Source organism: Athene cunicularia (assembly GCF_003259725.1).
Source record: "Athene cunicularia isolate RWA chromosome 2 unlocalized genomic scaffold, athCun1 chr2_part1, whole genome shotgun sequence".
Taxonomy (NCBI): domain Eukaryota; kingdom Metazoa; phylum Chordata; class Aves; order Strigiformes; family Strigidae; genus Athene; species Athene cunicularia.
Genome location: NW_020799095.1, coordinates 141955099 through 141968621, shown reverse-complemented (window position 1 = coordinate 141968621; position 13523 = coordinate 141955099).

Genomic DNA, 13523 nt, shown 5'->3' with positions numbered 1-13523 from the left:
GGGTGAGCAAAAGACCACCACACCTGGTTTTTAAGACTGGAGAAAATGTATTTAATTAGGATATTTAAGAAATTAATTGTGTTGAATCTGTCAAATAAATGAGAAGTGACTGAATTATAGCAGAGAAACACCTTCACATAAAAAAAAAATCCCATGTGCCAGTGGGTTCTTTAATAGAGCAGCAGTGGCTGAAAAACAATGGCTGCCAACTGTTCCAGAATCATTGAAATGAGGAATAAGATCCAAATGTGTATTGTTGAGTGTGATTAATGCCTGGCACCGACTCTCAGGAGAGATGATAGAGCCATCTCCTTATGTCTGTAAATCAGGTGTCAGGTTATACATACTTTAGCCAACCACAGAATCACAGAATCATTCAGGTTGGAAAAGACCCTTGGGATCATCGAGTCCAACCATCAGCCCTACTCTACACAGTTCTCCCCTACACCATATCCCCCAACATCTCATCTAAACAACCCTTAAACACATCCAGGGATGGTGACTCTACCACCTCCCTGGGCAGCCTATTCCACTGTCTGACCACTCTTTCAGTGAAAATTTTTTTCCTAACGTTCAGTCTGAACCTCTCCTGTTGGAGTTTAAAGCTGTTCCCCCTGAGACCAGCACCAACCTCTCTACAATGTCCTTTCAGGGAGCTGTAGAGAGTGATGAGGTCTCCCCTCAGCCTTCTCTTCTTCAAACTGAACAGTCCCAGCTCCCTCAGTCTCTCCTCATAGGATTTGTTCTCCAGGCCCTTCACCACCTTCGTTGCCCTCCTCTGCACTCGCTCCAGCACCTCGATATCTCTCTCGTATTGAGGAGCCCAAAACTGGACACAACACTCCAGGTGTGGCCTCACCAGTGCAGAGCACAGGGGGACCATCACCTCCCTGCTTCTGCTGGTCACACCATTTCTGGTACAAGCCAGGATGCCGTTGGCTTTCTTGGCCACCTGGGCACACTGCTGGCTCATGTTCAGCTGCTTGTCAGTTAGAACCCCCGGATCCTTCCCTTCCAGACAGCTCCAGCCACACCTCCCCAGGCCTGTAGCTATGCTGGGGATTGTTGTGGCCCAAGTGTAGGACCTGGCACTTGGCCTTGTTGAAGCTCATCCCGTTAACATCGACCCACCGATCCAATCTATCCAAGTCTGTAAAGAATTTCTTCCTTATGTCTAATCTAAATTTACCCTCTTTTAGTTTAAAAACATTGTCCCTCATCCTGTCACTACAGCCCTCATAAAAAGCCTTTCTCCGTCTTTCTTATAATCCCCCTTTAAGTATTGAAAGGCTGCAATAAGGTCTCCCAAGAGCCTTCTCCAAGCTGAACAACCCCAACTGTCTCAGTCTTTCCTCATAGGAGAGGTGTTCCATCCTTCTGACCATTTTGGTGGCCCTCCTCTGGACCTGATCCAAGTCCATGTCTTTCTTGTATGGAGGACTCCAGATCTGGACACAGTACCCCAGGTGGAGTCTCACAAGAGCAGAGTAGAGGGTAGAATGCCTTCCCTCAACCTTCTGGCCACCTTTCTCTTGATGCAGCCCAGGATACAGTTGGTTTTCTGGGCTGCAAACACCCATTGCCGGGGCATGTTGTGCTTCTTGTCCACCACCACACCCAAGTCCTTCTCCTTGGGGCTGCTCCCAATCCATTCTCCACTCAGCCTGTATTTGTGCCTGGAATTGCCCTGACCCATGTGCAGGACCTTGCACTTGGCCTTGTTGAACTTCATGAGGTTTGCACCTTTCAAGCCTGTCCAGGTCCCTCTGGATGGCATCTCTTCCCTCCAGCAAGTCGACCACACCACACAGCTTGGTGTTGTCAGCACACTTGCTGAGGGTGCACTCAATCCCACTGTCCATATCACAGACAAATATGTTAAACAGAGCCAGTCCCAACACTGACCCCAAGGAATGCCACTTGCCACTGCTCTCCACTTGGACATTGAGATGTTGACCGGAACTCTTTTAGTGTGACCATCCAGCCAATTTCTTATCCACCAAGTGGTCCATTGGTCAAACCCATGTCTCTCCAATTTAGAGAGAAGGATGTCACATTGTAGTTCTCTTCCAACTGAAATATTATTTAAAAAAAAATATTTTGTTACCCACACCACCTCTAGTCCTCTTGGCTGGTGGCTGGGATGCTTCGAAAGCAAGCAATGGGTTGCTGGACTACAGCTTCTATGCTAAAACTGAAGTGCTTCTACTAAATGTGGAGTATTATTGACATGAGCCTCATCCTTTGCTATTTATGAAAGGGCCAGAGACAGGAATCAGGAGGGACTAAGAGAGGGGCTCAGGGTGCTCTGACAGGAGAGCCAGCAGCAGTAGTACTGGACAAGTAGGGATCACAGGGCCTGCCCCTCAGGGAGGCAGACACAGGATGCTCCCTGCTGCCCAAGCAGCCTGTCCTCCCATGCAGAGTCCCTCCTGCACTGCTGACTGAGCCCTCCCTATGGTCTTGGTTGTTCCACAGTCTTGCCAGGCCTTGATAAGCTGATTTACTCACAGCCTGAACAGAGAACATGTAGTGGCATGTGAGGAATCCTGGTCTATAATTACCTAACGAGCTGTAGCAATGCAAATATTCCTGGGAGATCTGGTCTGAGAAAACAGTGCTGGGACTTTACTGAGAGAGTAACAAAGACAAAACATGGTCATTGAAGTGAGATCTGTCCATTAACTTCCCATGTGTGGGACACCAGCAGGCGTTCTTGATATTTGGAGCCAGAGCCAAAGAGACGATGCCAGAGAAGTCCTGATTTTACATTCAAAATCATGCAAGGCATTGTAATGACAATCAGATCATGCAAAGAGTGACTGAAGGAAGGCTAGACATACTTGAAGAGTGAAGTCTTAAAGGCACAGGAGCAGGCTGTTCCTGTGTGCCAGAAAACAAGCAGGTGGGCAAGGAGACTAGCCTGGCTAAACAGGGACCTTTGGCTGGATCTCAAGAACAAAAGGAGACTACTGCCTTTGGAAGAGGGGCCAGGTCTCTCATGAAGACTATAAAGATGTAGTGAAGTTATACAGGGAGAACATTAGGAGAGCCAAAGCACAGCTAGAGCTCAACTTAGCTGCAACTGTTAATGAAAAATGTGTCTATAAATCCGTTAACAGCAAAAGGAGGATTAGGAAAAATCTCCCTCCTTTACAGAATGTAGAGGGAAACATGGTAACTAAGGATGAGGAAAAGGCTGAGGTGCTAAACGCTTACTTTGTCTCAGTCTTTAGCAGTGGAACTGGCTGTTCCCTGAACACCCAGGCTCATGAGCTGGGAGATGGGGAGGGGAAGCAGACTGAGGTCAGCACAGTTGAAGAGGTCATCAGAGACCTGCTGCACTACTCTGAAGCACACAAGTCTGTGGGACCGGATGGGTGACACCCAAGTGTGCTGAAAGAGTTGGCAGATGTGCTCGCCAAGGTGCTTTCCATGATTTACCTAAAGTCATGGCTAACTGGAGAGGTCCCACTGGACTGGAGGTGGCAAATGTAACACCCATCTACAAGAGAGGCAGGAAGGAGGATCCAGGAAACTATAGACCCGTCAATCTGACCTTGGTGCCAGGGAAAGTCATGGAGCAGGTCATCTCGAGTGCCATTAAAAGTCATATAAAGGACAACCAGGGGATAAGGCCCAGTCATCATGGGTTTAGGAAAGGCAGGTCCTGCTTGACAAACCTGATCTCTTTCTACAACAGGGTGACCTGCTTACTGGATGAGGGAAAGACTGTGGATGTTATTTACCTTGACTTTAGTAAGGCCTTTGACACTGTTTCCCACAGCATTCTCCAGGCAAAACTGGACGCCCATGGCTTGGATAGGCACATGCTTTGCCGGATAAAAAACTGTCTGGATGGCTGGGCCCAAAGAATTGTGATGAACGGAGTTAAATCCAGTTGGCGGCCGGTCACGAGTGGTGTCCCCCAGGGCTCGGTGTTGGGGCCACTCCTGTTTAACATCTTTATTGATGACCTAGACGAGGGGATCGAGTGCACCCTCAGTCAGTTTGCAGATGAAACCCAGTTGGGTGGGAGTGTTGATCTGCTCGAGGGCAGGGAGGCTGCAGAGAGACCTGGACAGGCTGGAGCCATGGGCTGAGCCCAACTGGGGGAGTTTCAATAAGGGCAGATGCCGGGGGCTGCCTTTGGGCCACAACAACCCCCAGCAGCGCTACAGGCTTGGGGAGGAGTGGCTGGAGAGTTGCCAGTCAGAGAGGGACCTGGGGGGGTGATTGACAGCCGGCTGAACATGAGCCAGCAGTGTGCCCAGGGGGCCAAAAAGGCCAATGGCATCCTGGCTTGTGTCAGCAATAGCGTGGCCAGCAGGGACAGGGAAGGGATCTTCACCAGTGCCGAGTACAGGGGTCAGATCCCTTCCCTGTCCCTTGAGGCCACCCCTCGATTCCTGTGTTCAGTTTTGGGCCCCTCACTACAAAAAGGACATTGAATGACTCGAGCGTGTCCAGAGAAGGGCAACGGAGCTGGTGCAGGGTCTGGAGCACAGGTCGTACGGGGAGCGGCTGAGGGAACTGGGGGAGTTTAGTCTGGAGAAGAGGAGGCTGAGGGGAGACCTCATCGCCCTCTACAGCTCCCTGACAGGAGGGTGCAGAGAGATGGGGATGAGTCTCTTTAACCAAGTAATAAGCAATAGGACAAGAGGGAATGGCCTCAAGTTGTGCCAGGGAAGGTTTAGACTAGTTATTAGGAAGCATTTCTTTACAGAAGGGGTTGTTGGATGTTGGAATGGGCTGCCCAGGGGGTTGATGGAGTCCCCATCCCTGGAGGTGTTTGAGGAGAGTTGACTTAGCGCTGAGGGATCTGGTGTAGTTGGGAACTATCAATGTGAGGTTAATGGTTGGACTGGATGATCTTCAAGGTCTTTTCCAACCTAGACAATTCTGTGAATTAGGGGGCAGTTCTGCTGTGTAAGAAGTCATTAACTAAGGTCAAAATGCTTTCGGACACATTCATTCTACTGCACTATAAAGAAAGAGAGTTAGCTACATGAATGAGGGTATTTCTTGGCTGTTCTACATCCTGCTCCCAAATACAGGTGATGGGCTAAATAGTTAAAGGTAATTAATACCTTCTACAGAACTGATCTCACCCACAAACCAGCTTCTCTGGATCATTTTTTTTCAGTATGTTTTTCCTCACAGATCAGACTGAACATTTTTTTCTCAAGTTTGTCTTGTCCAATGACATTTCTTGGCTGAAGTTTCCACTTCTCTGGCAGCAGCAGAGCTGTACTCAATGCTTCAACACAATGTGATGGCAGATTAAAATTTATGGCAGATTCAGCCCACCCCACATATGTGCCTCACCCTGCCATGGAATAAGTAAATGGCAAGTGAAGCAGCTTTTGGACCACCGCAGCTTTCAGGCTACTGTGACAAGGCAGTTGTGCTTACGGTTGGTTTGCTTTCAGATTTTAGATTTAAAACACCGTGATATTAGCTCTGCCTTAAAGGTTTGGCAGACAGTCAGAGATAAAATTTCAGCCAACCAGATTTAATCTGTCACTGCGTATGTGTCACAGACCTAAAGGTGAATCTGCAGCTGCAAGAAAATCGTGTTTTAATCGGATTTATTCTGATCTATAAAAACTTTGTGTCAGTCCTTTTTCCTGAAGTAAATGGATGTTTAATTTTATTAGCTTTGCAGAGTTTTAAATTTTCCATCTATAAATAACCATACGTATATACACACAAATATATATTTGCCTTAAAAAAAAAATATTTCTTTCAGTATCTCACAAATGTCAAGTATTCATAAATGCCAAGAATTCAGAAATTTGCTTTCCTAAAATTTTATTTTGCATTTCTAATTAGCTCTGGAGAAGTTCCGATTATGTAAAGTTCTGCCTTTGCTGTAGCAGTACCAAACATGCTTGAGCTTTGTAGTCCATTTTCAGACTTTCTGCTCATTCTCATTTCTTTCCCAAACCTTTTCAGTTTCTTTTCTTGTCTGCTGTGTCCAGATTTGCCTTCTTTGAAGATCAGTTTTAACAATTTCCCTTTCAGTCTTGTATTATTGTGCATAATCACACACACATTGTTTTTCAGTATTTGAGAAAAACCAGAAATGTAATTTGCTATTTTAGTTTACTTTGTAACCATTGCAGAGCAAGATGCTAACTAAAAGTCAACTCTTCAAAGCATTTCAAGGTCTACTGAAGAGTTTTGCGTTTGAGATATTATTGCCCTTTTCGCCAAAGTGGATTATTGGATTGCAAGGCCTTGAAATGATTTTTTTCTTCTACTTGAATAAAAATTGCTGATACAAATTAGATATGTTCTTAGCATAATCCTGTTCAAAAAAAAAAAAAAAAAAAAGTGACTAAATCCGGTTTCTGCGTAGACAGGAGCAGCAAACATTGGTAGGAAGTTTAATCACCCATAAAAGTGAGTGTATGTGATTCCAGGGCCTGGACCCATCTTTTAGCTTCTTCTCAAGATCATACCCATAAGTCTTTCCTCTGCCTTTCTCTTTTTACTGTTCATAGCTTACAGGCCATACCCCATCCTCTCCCCCCCACCACTAAAACCTTTCTGAATTTATCTTCCTTAACTCTGGCTATACACATTCCTGTTCACTTGAAAACAGCTCTGGACTAAGAAGCTATTCAAGCTGATCTTCTCAGGGAGGCAGTCTGGAACTTCTGATGCTTTAAATTAAAAACAGAGAAGACACTATTTGAGATTAACTTAATTTTATATTCACAAAATATTATTCAGAATCTTCCCTTTGTACCCACAGTTTTGATAAAACTTGCATTGCAGAGGTCATGTTACAAAAATAATAATTGTTCGTTTTGGTAAACATTTCAAAAAGGACACAAAATCCTGTCTGTGGGCATAAATCCAAAAGCTACCACTGGAAAGACAGCCTTTTAATCAGACTTTGACATGCTTTTCTGACTGGCAGTCTTTTTAATCCATCATTGCAAAATTAAAGCAAGTGTTACAGCAGTTCATGAGACAATAGAATAGCTGGCAGATCCCAAAAATTTCATCACCAATACATCAGAACTGAATAATGAAACATGCAGTCAGTAAGGCTGTGCTGGCATTGGTACTTCAGAAAACAAACAAGGGGGAGGAAAATAAGCAGCGAATGTAAGGAGAAATTAGGCATTCAGAAAATCTCATATAAGCTTCCTGATCTTTTAATTTTCAGGCTTTAAAAAAATTGTATATGATATAGGGAAAAAATTCAAGTTGTTCCATGAGGATCTTTATCAGTTTTTCTTCCAGCTGTCAAATTAGCCCAGTCTCAGCTGCAAAAATGGCAACATTCTCAGTGTGGAAACAGTAGAAACCAAAATCCAATTTTTAAAGTTCCTGAAAGATACTGAGTACGTTTTTTACATCATAACAACCAAGTGTCTCAGCCTTTTCTTGCTATTTAGAGGCAACCTGAAAATTGTCTGAATATGGCACAGTGCTGCTGAACAAGGTCAGCTCCCACAAGAACTTCACTTGCCTTTGATTCTCACTCTCAACGTGAGACATAGAGCAGTGAGCAAAGCTGTAACGAGTGCATCCTGGATAAAATCTCAAGGTGGTGACCCTTCCCAGGAGTGGGAATAAACTAATATTCTCTGGCTTTAATATATGTGATGTGATGTGAGCAGGGACTGCTCATGGTGACGGCTGTGCACGTAGGGCTGCTGCTCATCACACACCAGGTCTCAGGAAGACATTGGTACAGCTTGGCCGCTCTTCCTACACGTTTGTGCTGTGAAGTTCTCTTCTCATCCCCAGAGACCTGAGGCAGGTGTCTCCTGTGAACCACTTCTGCAGTGGTCCTTCAGTAAGTGATCCAGAAGTTTGGGGGATGCTGACTATTCATTTAAATTGTTAGATAAGGCCCAGCTGATGCTTACTACATTCATGGCTGTCCTGAATTACTGTTATTTTTCTAGAAAGCCTAAGGTTTGTTTTAGCAAAAACTGAGAAACTTTCCCTTATCAGAATGAAAACACTCATTTTAGATAATGTTTCAGCCTTTTATCTTGCTTACTTTTAACACTGCCTGGCCAAACAGGACAGCTTGATGACTTCAAAAAAACTATTTTCCCTGGATGAAACTCCAAAGAACAACCCTTATGTCTTATATACCTAAATATATCTATCTCCTTTGTTCAAGCATTTCCCTTTTCATGTTTTGTTGACACTGCAGTGTCCCCTGCAGGCCCTGAGGAATGTAACTTTGAGTTAGGCCCAGCTTTGATGAGGGAGTTGGACCAACCTACCTCCAGAGGTCCTTCCAAACTAAATTATCTTGTGACTGATTTTTTCAGCGGGGAAGAATCATACTCAGTTGCATGTCTGTCACTTTTACTCCAGCAGTTATTGTCTCACCAGTGTGATTATAATCTTATTCCATTTTAACCTTGCACTTGTTCACTAACACAAATTTGAGTCAACAAGGTGAACTTAAGAAAAATATGTCAGTGTTCTCTTTGCTAATCAGCAAATAAGATCACTATGACTTTCCCAGATAATTGGGTCCCTTATGAATATTAATGTGTTCAATAATTAATGTATGTCAAGCAGTCTTCTCAGACTGAAACTTTCCTGCTTGTATTTCTGCAGAGCTTTTAAAGCACCATGAGAAAAACTCTCCAGTTGAGCAACAGAAGCAACAATACACTTCCCACTAAATTTTAACAGGCTTTGGATTATATTGTAAATAAAAACTGTGTAAGAAAAAGCTTAAATACAGAACAAGACATAGGTAACTTCACAGCTAAACACTATACTTGAGCTGTTGCTGGAAGAACAAATGAAGTTTTTTATCTGCCAAATTTACTAAATAATGTAACATTTTAAGTACCCACTGCTAAAGCTCTTTCTGGGTACTTCTAAGGAGCTAAAATGAGAAGGTCTTCTCTACAGCTTAGTAATAAGGATTTTATGAACAAAAAAGGGCTAGGGGGCAAGAGAAAAAGGAAACCTTTTTGGCAATCATTCATAAAGGATTAATTATTTAGTTACAAGACTTTATCAACAGTAACTTTACTGTACCTCCTCTTTTCTAACCATTTGCACTTGGCGTTCTGATTCTGCACATACTAAGGTGTAGTTCTTCTGAGAAAAAATCCTTTGACAGAACGAAGGTCATCAGCCCTTTCAAAGAATAGACAGGCATTGACAATTTACCTAAATACTCAGGGTAATTACCTAGGTGCCCGGATAAGGCACTGAGGATGTGGACACCAAAGTCCAGGTACCATTATTCTGGAGGTTTAAATCCAGGCTCCCTCCTCTTATCTGTCACTCAGCCCATTTGCTGCAGGATATTCTGGTCCCCTGTGGAAGTTCTGCTTTGTATGGCATACCCGAATATTCAGCAGGACAAGGAACACAAATGAGTATGATACTACAATATGGTCATTAGAGCATTCAAGAGGTGGGTGTTGTACCCAATCCTTATTAGTATTCAAGCATTATTTTGAAAACAGAGTTTAGACCTTCTTCCTTGAGTAACTGTGTGATAAAGCACTTATCTAGCCACTTCCAATCTCCTGGGATAAAAACTGGAGGAGAGTTAGATCTAGGAGCATGCCTCACTTCTGAACTATTATGGGAAAAAGGCAGACTGTTTCAACCATGGCTGTATGAAATTGTATGTCAGCATATACATCATATTAAATCCTGCAGGTGAAATAGGAGGAGCAAAAAATTTGTCTCCTGAATCTCAGTGGGATTTCTGTCTAAATTCAAAATACCTAGATACTGTAATGACATAGATGTTGGCATCAAGGCACAATAAACACCTTCAGGTTTTGGCAACATCTAAGTAACTGTCAATAATTTTCTCTTTTTAAAAAAAAAAAATGTTACAACCAATAGCACCTATATTTTGGTCAAAACCACCTAAAATTACATAGAATTGCTTGAATCCCAGTTGTGTACCTTCAGCATTTTGTAATGTCTTAAAAATTTACAGAATCGAGTCCTATTAAACTAAGAGCAATCAAGTCTCAGATCCTTGTCAAAAAGAGAAATTAGGAACCTCAATGAAGAAGAATTTGTAAGTTAACAAATACATCAATACTTGCACAACTCAAATGTTGAAGCTTTCTTAAAAGAACCTCCAGAATAATCAAGAGTCTTACTGAGTCTGGCTGTCAGTTAACTTAGTTTTTTATCTTTAACCAAGACATTCAGCATGTGAATAGCATTAGTCTAGTCTGCGCTACCTTCCGCAAGTAGTGTCAAATCTGAGACTTAGAAATACAGCATCCCCAAGCAGATAATAAAACTGCCTCTGATGCCACATTCCAGCATTGCAGCTGTATAGTCATACTGTCCTGTTACGAAAATATTTTTTTTCTTCCTTGTAATTCTATGACAGAACTGCACAAACACATTAAATTTCCAAGAAACCTGAAGATACATCATGAGCAATTTAAGATAGTCCTTGGCTAGAAGGGAAGATTTGATACAGCATACAAACATACAATGATCAGAAAGAAGAGAGTGAAAACAAGAAAATAATCCCTTTAGCCAACCACGACAGCACCGATAGTTTGTTCATCCCTACATTTCTTTATTCACAGAAGTGAATTCCTGGGAAGGTTTGAGTGTAGCAAGGAGATGCCTGGTGAATAGCTTTGGGAATAATATTGTAAGTACACCTTCTGCCAAATGGTATCAGCAGTAAGAGAGCTAAATTTAAATATCAAAGACATTAAAATTGACACACACACTGGCTGCTGGCCAGAGAGCTAAGGAAAGCTGTGTTGTTGGGTTTGTTTTTTAATGAGTTCCTTTTTTGGATCTCAGTGAGCTTGGTAGCAAGCTGTCTGTCAGATGTAGCACTACGGAGGCAGTGAGATGTGAAACCAATGTGTGGAAGATCAGCAGTAGATAAGCATTTTAAAGATAGTTGGCACAGAGGTAATAATTACATCCACATCAGCAGAAGAGGTCACCCAAGGACAGAGAACAGAGGGTGGAGGGGAAGGGGCACCAGGAAGTTTCGAGGGGGCTACACTTTGAGGTGGGAGGAAAAGCTTTGGGGAGAGATACTTGAGAGAAAGGCTAGACTGAGAGAAAAAGAGCATAGAAAAGTCATGATATGCGATGTGATGAGTTATCAAAGGACAAGCATTTAATAGTAGTGTCAAAGACAGCAGAGAGATCAGAGGATGAGGATGATGTGCAGGCTTGAACCTTGGTTAGGAAGTAGACTTTCAGTGATATTACTAGAGGGATATCTATCTGCAGAGGGGAGCCAGCAGGAAGAGACTGAAACTGGTCTGAGACCTCAGATCATGGCCATCTTTTTTATTTCCTTGTTGCTACCACAGTCAGTTTGTTCATCCATTTTTCTTGTAACAGGCTTAGACAGCAAGAGCTATAGGACAAGGTGTTCCAGTTTTGTCCATTTGTATAGCCCTGAAGACCAGAGATGTGAAGGGACCCATAATGGGCCAGGAAGATGTTTTTTTCCTAGGAAAAATTAAATCAAGAGGGTAACTGAAGGGTTAATGAACCGAGCAAAGGAATAGGGAAGAAATGACACAGTCAGCAGCACAGGAAGCTAAAAAACAAGGGATGTTTATTATCATATGAAATTGAGGTTAGTAGGCCCAATAAACATTTGTTACCTTTCCTGGGTTTGTTTATGAAACCTATAACATTACTACAGAAAGTTGCATGTTAATTTAAAAGAAATCAAGAAACACAGATAATATCTTTTATTGCTAAAATCAAAGCAGTCACTTACTGCCTTATCTTGATAAGGCCTTGCTGAATCGGGATGGCATCTGATCCACAGACAGCAAGCTGAAGAAACCTCTCAGGAACCACTCCCTTAACCATGCCTTCCTATGCCTTATTTTATTTAGTTTGCATATCATTTTCTAAGCACTTCTTAATTGATTAACATCTTTTTTAATACATTAGGATATAGCTAATACTGGTATGCAAATTTTTTAAATCAAAGTACAACCCACAGCTCATCTGCAACACACTGAATTTATGTCAGGTTTCTTAGGCCTGCTGTTCCCTGCTTGCACTCCTGCAAAGGTAAATTCATCAGTGGGGAAGAACAGAAGGTGAAAGGATTTCTAGGGACTCCTTGTATACTTCCTAACAGGGTGAAGCACATCTTATATCCCAGCCTCTCCTTTCCTGGAGCCAGCGTCTCATGAAACATCCACAAGTATCAAACTGTGTAGGCAAGAATGGCCAGACAAGAGCCCATACCAATAATGCTGCTGAGACACCTTGAACCTTCACCTGACTTACTTCTCAGTACTCTCTGCTGCAAAATGGGCATAATTATACTAATCTGCTTTACAAAACTGCAGTTTTCATTAGCTAATATGTGTCTGGAATTAAGTCTTGGCTTTTATAAAAGAGAGAGGGAATGTATATAAAAATAGAACACAAAGGCAGTACAGATTTCAAACGATCTGTTCAGAACAAGAACTTGCTCTCAAATGAAATAGGTGAAGTTTGTTTAAAAAGACATTGGTGGTATAAAAGATTGACACTCAATCTTCTGGTGCTTTGAAGGATCCAGTGCAGGAACATTTGGGATGAAGGAACAAGCCATCAGGAACAAGCCAGCAGCTACCCTGCAGTGGAGCAGGCTCCCAGGATGCCTTCAACCATGCCAGAGGAAACCCAGAGTAGGCTCACCGATGTGATTAGCATCAGGTACCTTTATAAGCAGCCCTATGGCAGAGTCTGGTCCTTAGTTACCCATGCCCCACACAGGCTCAGCCAAAATCAATTTCCTCTGTTCCTGCTCCATGCAGTGTTTTGAAGTCCAAACCACTCACACCAGGGAATTTCTACTTCAGGAGTGCCTACTACCGAGTAAATTGTTCCTTTGCACCAAGTAAAAGGCCATGGTAAATCTTACGTATGTTTATGAAAGCCTTTCCCAACTCAACAAGCCGGTATACATCAATTCTTAACTAACCTGAACTCGTTCACTTACACCACCCTTTAATACTCTAATCTCATCAGGCTCTGCATTAGAAACTTGGATCCTGCAGCCTACCAACCACACAGGTACCTTATTATATTGAGTGGGATTTCAAGGGGAAGGGAAGTGACTTTGCAAAACATTTTCGCTGATCTCACCGAGCGGGTATCACAAGGCAGGAATCTTAAAGGATTTCCCTAGAAAGTGATTGGGCAATTTGTTTTTCTGCCTTCCCCAGCACTAGTCTGCCCATTGGACTCCCATGCACTGGGATTTCACAATAAAGTGGTACTTTTAGGGGTCTGTGCCAGAACACTCCTATGTTAAAGGATGAAGAAATCACCAGGACCAATGGAGGCATTAGAGCAGGGAACAGACTGGAGTTTCTGTAGCTGCACAAACCAGTGCTAAAACAAGAGAAATACACAAGCATTGCACAAGGAAGGCTTCACTGGATGTGTTGCCTCTGGCTCACATTCCTTTTAAGCTGTTATAAAACTTTAAATATAATTAATAAATAACCAGGCCTCTCAAGCAGAGATGAGTCCAAAGCTCTGCCCCCTGC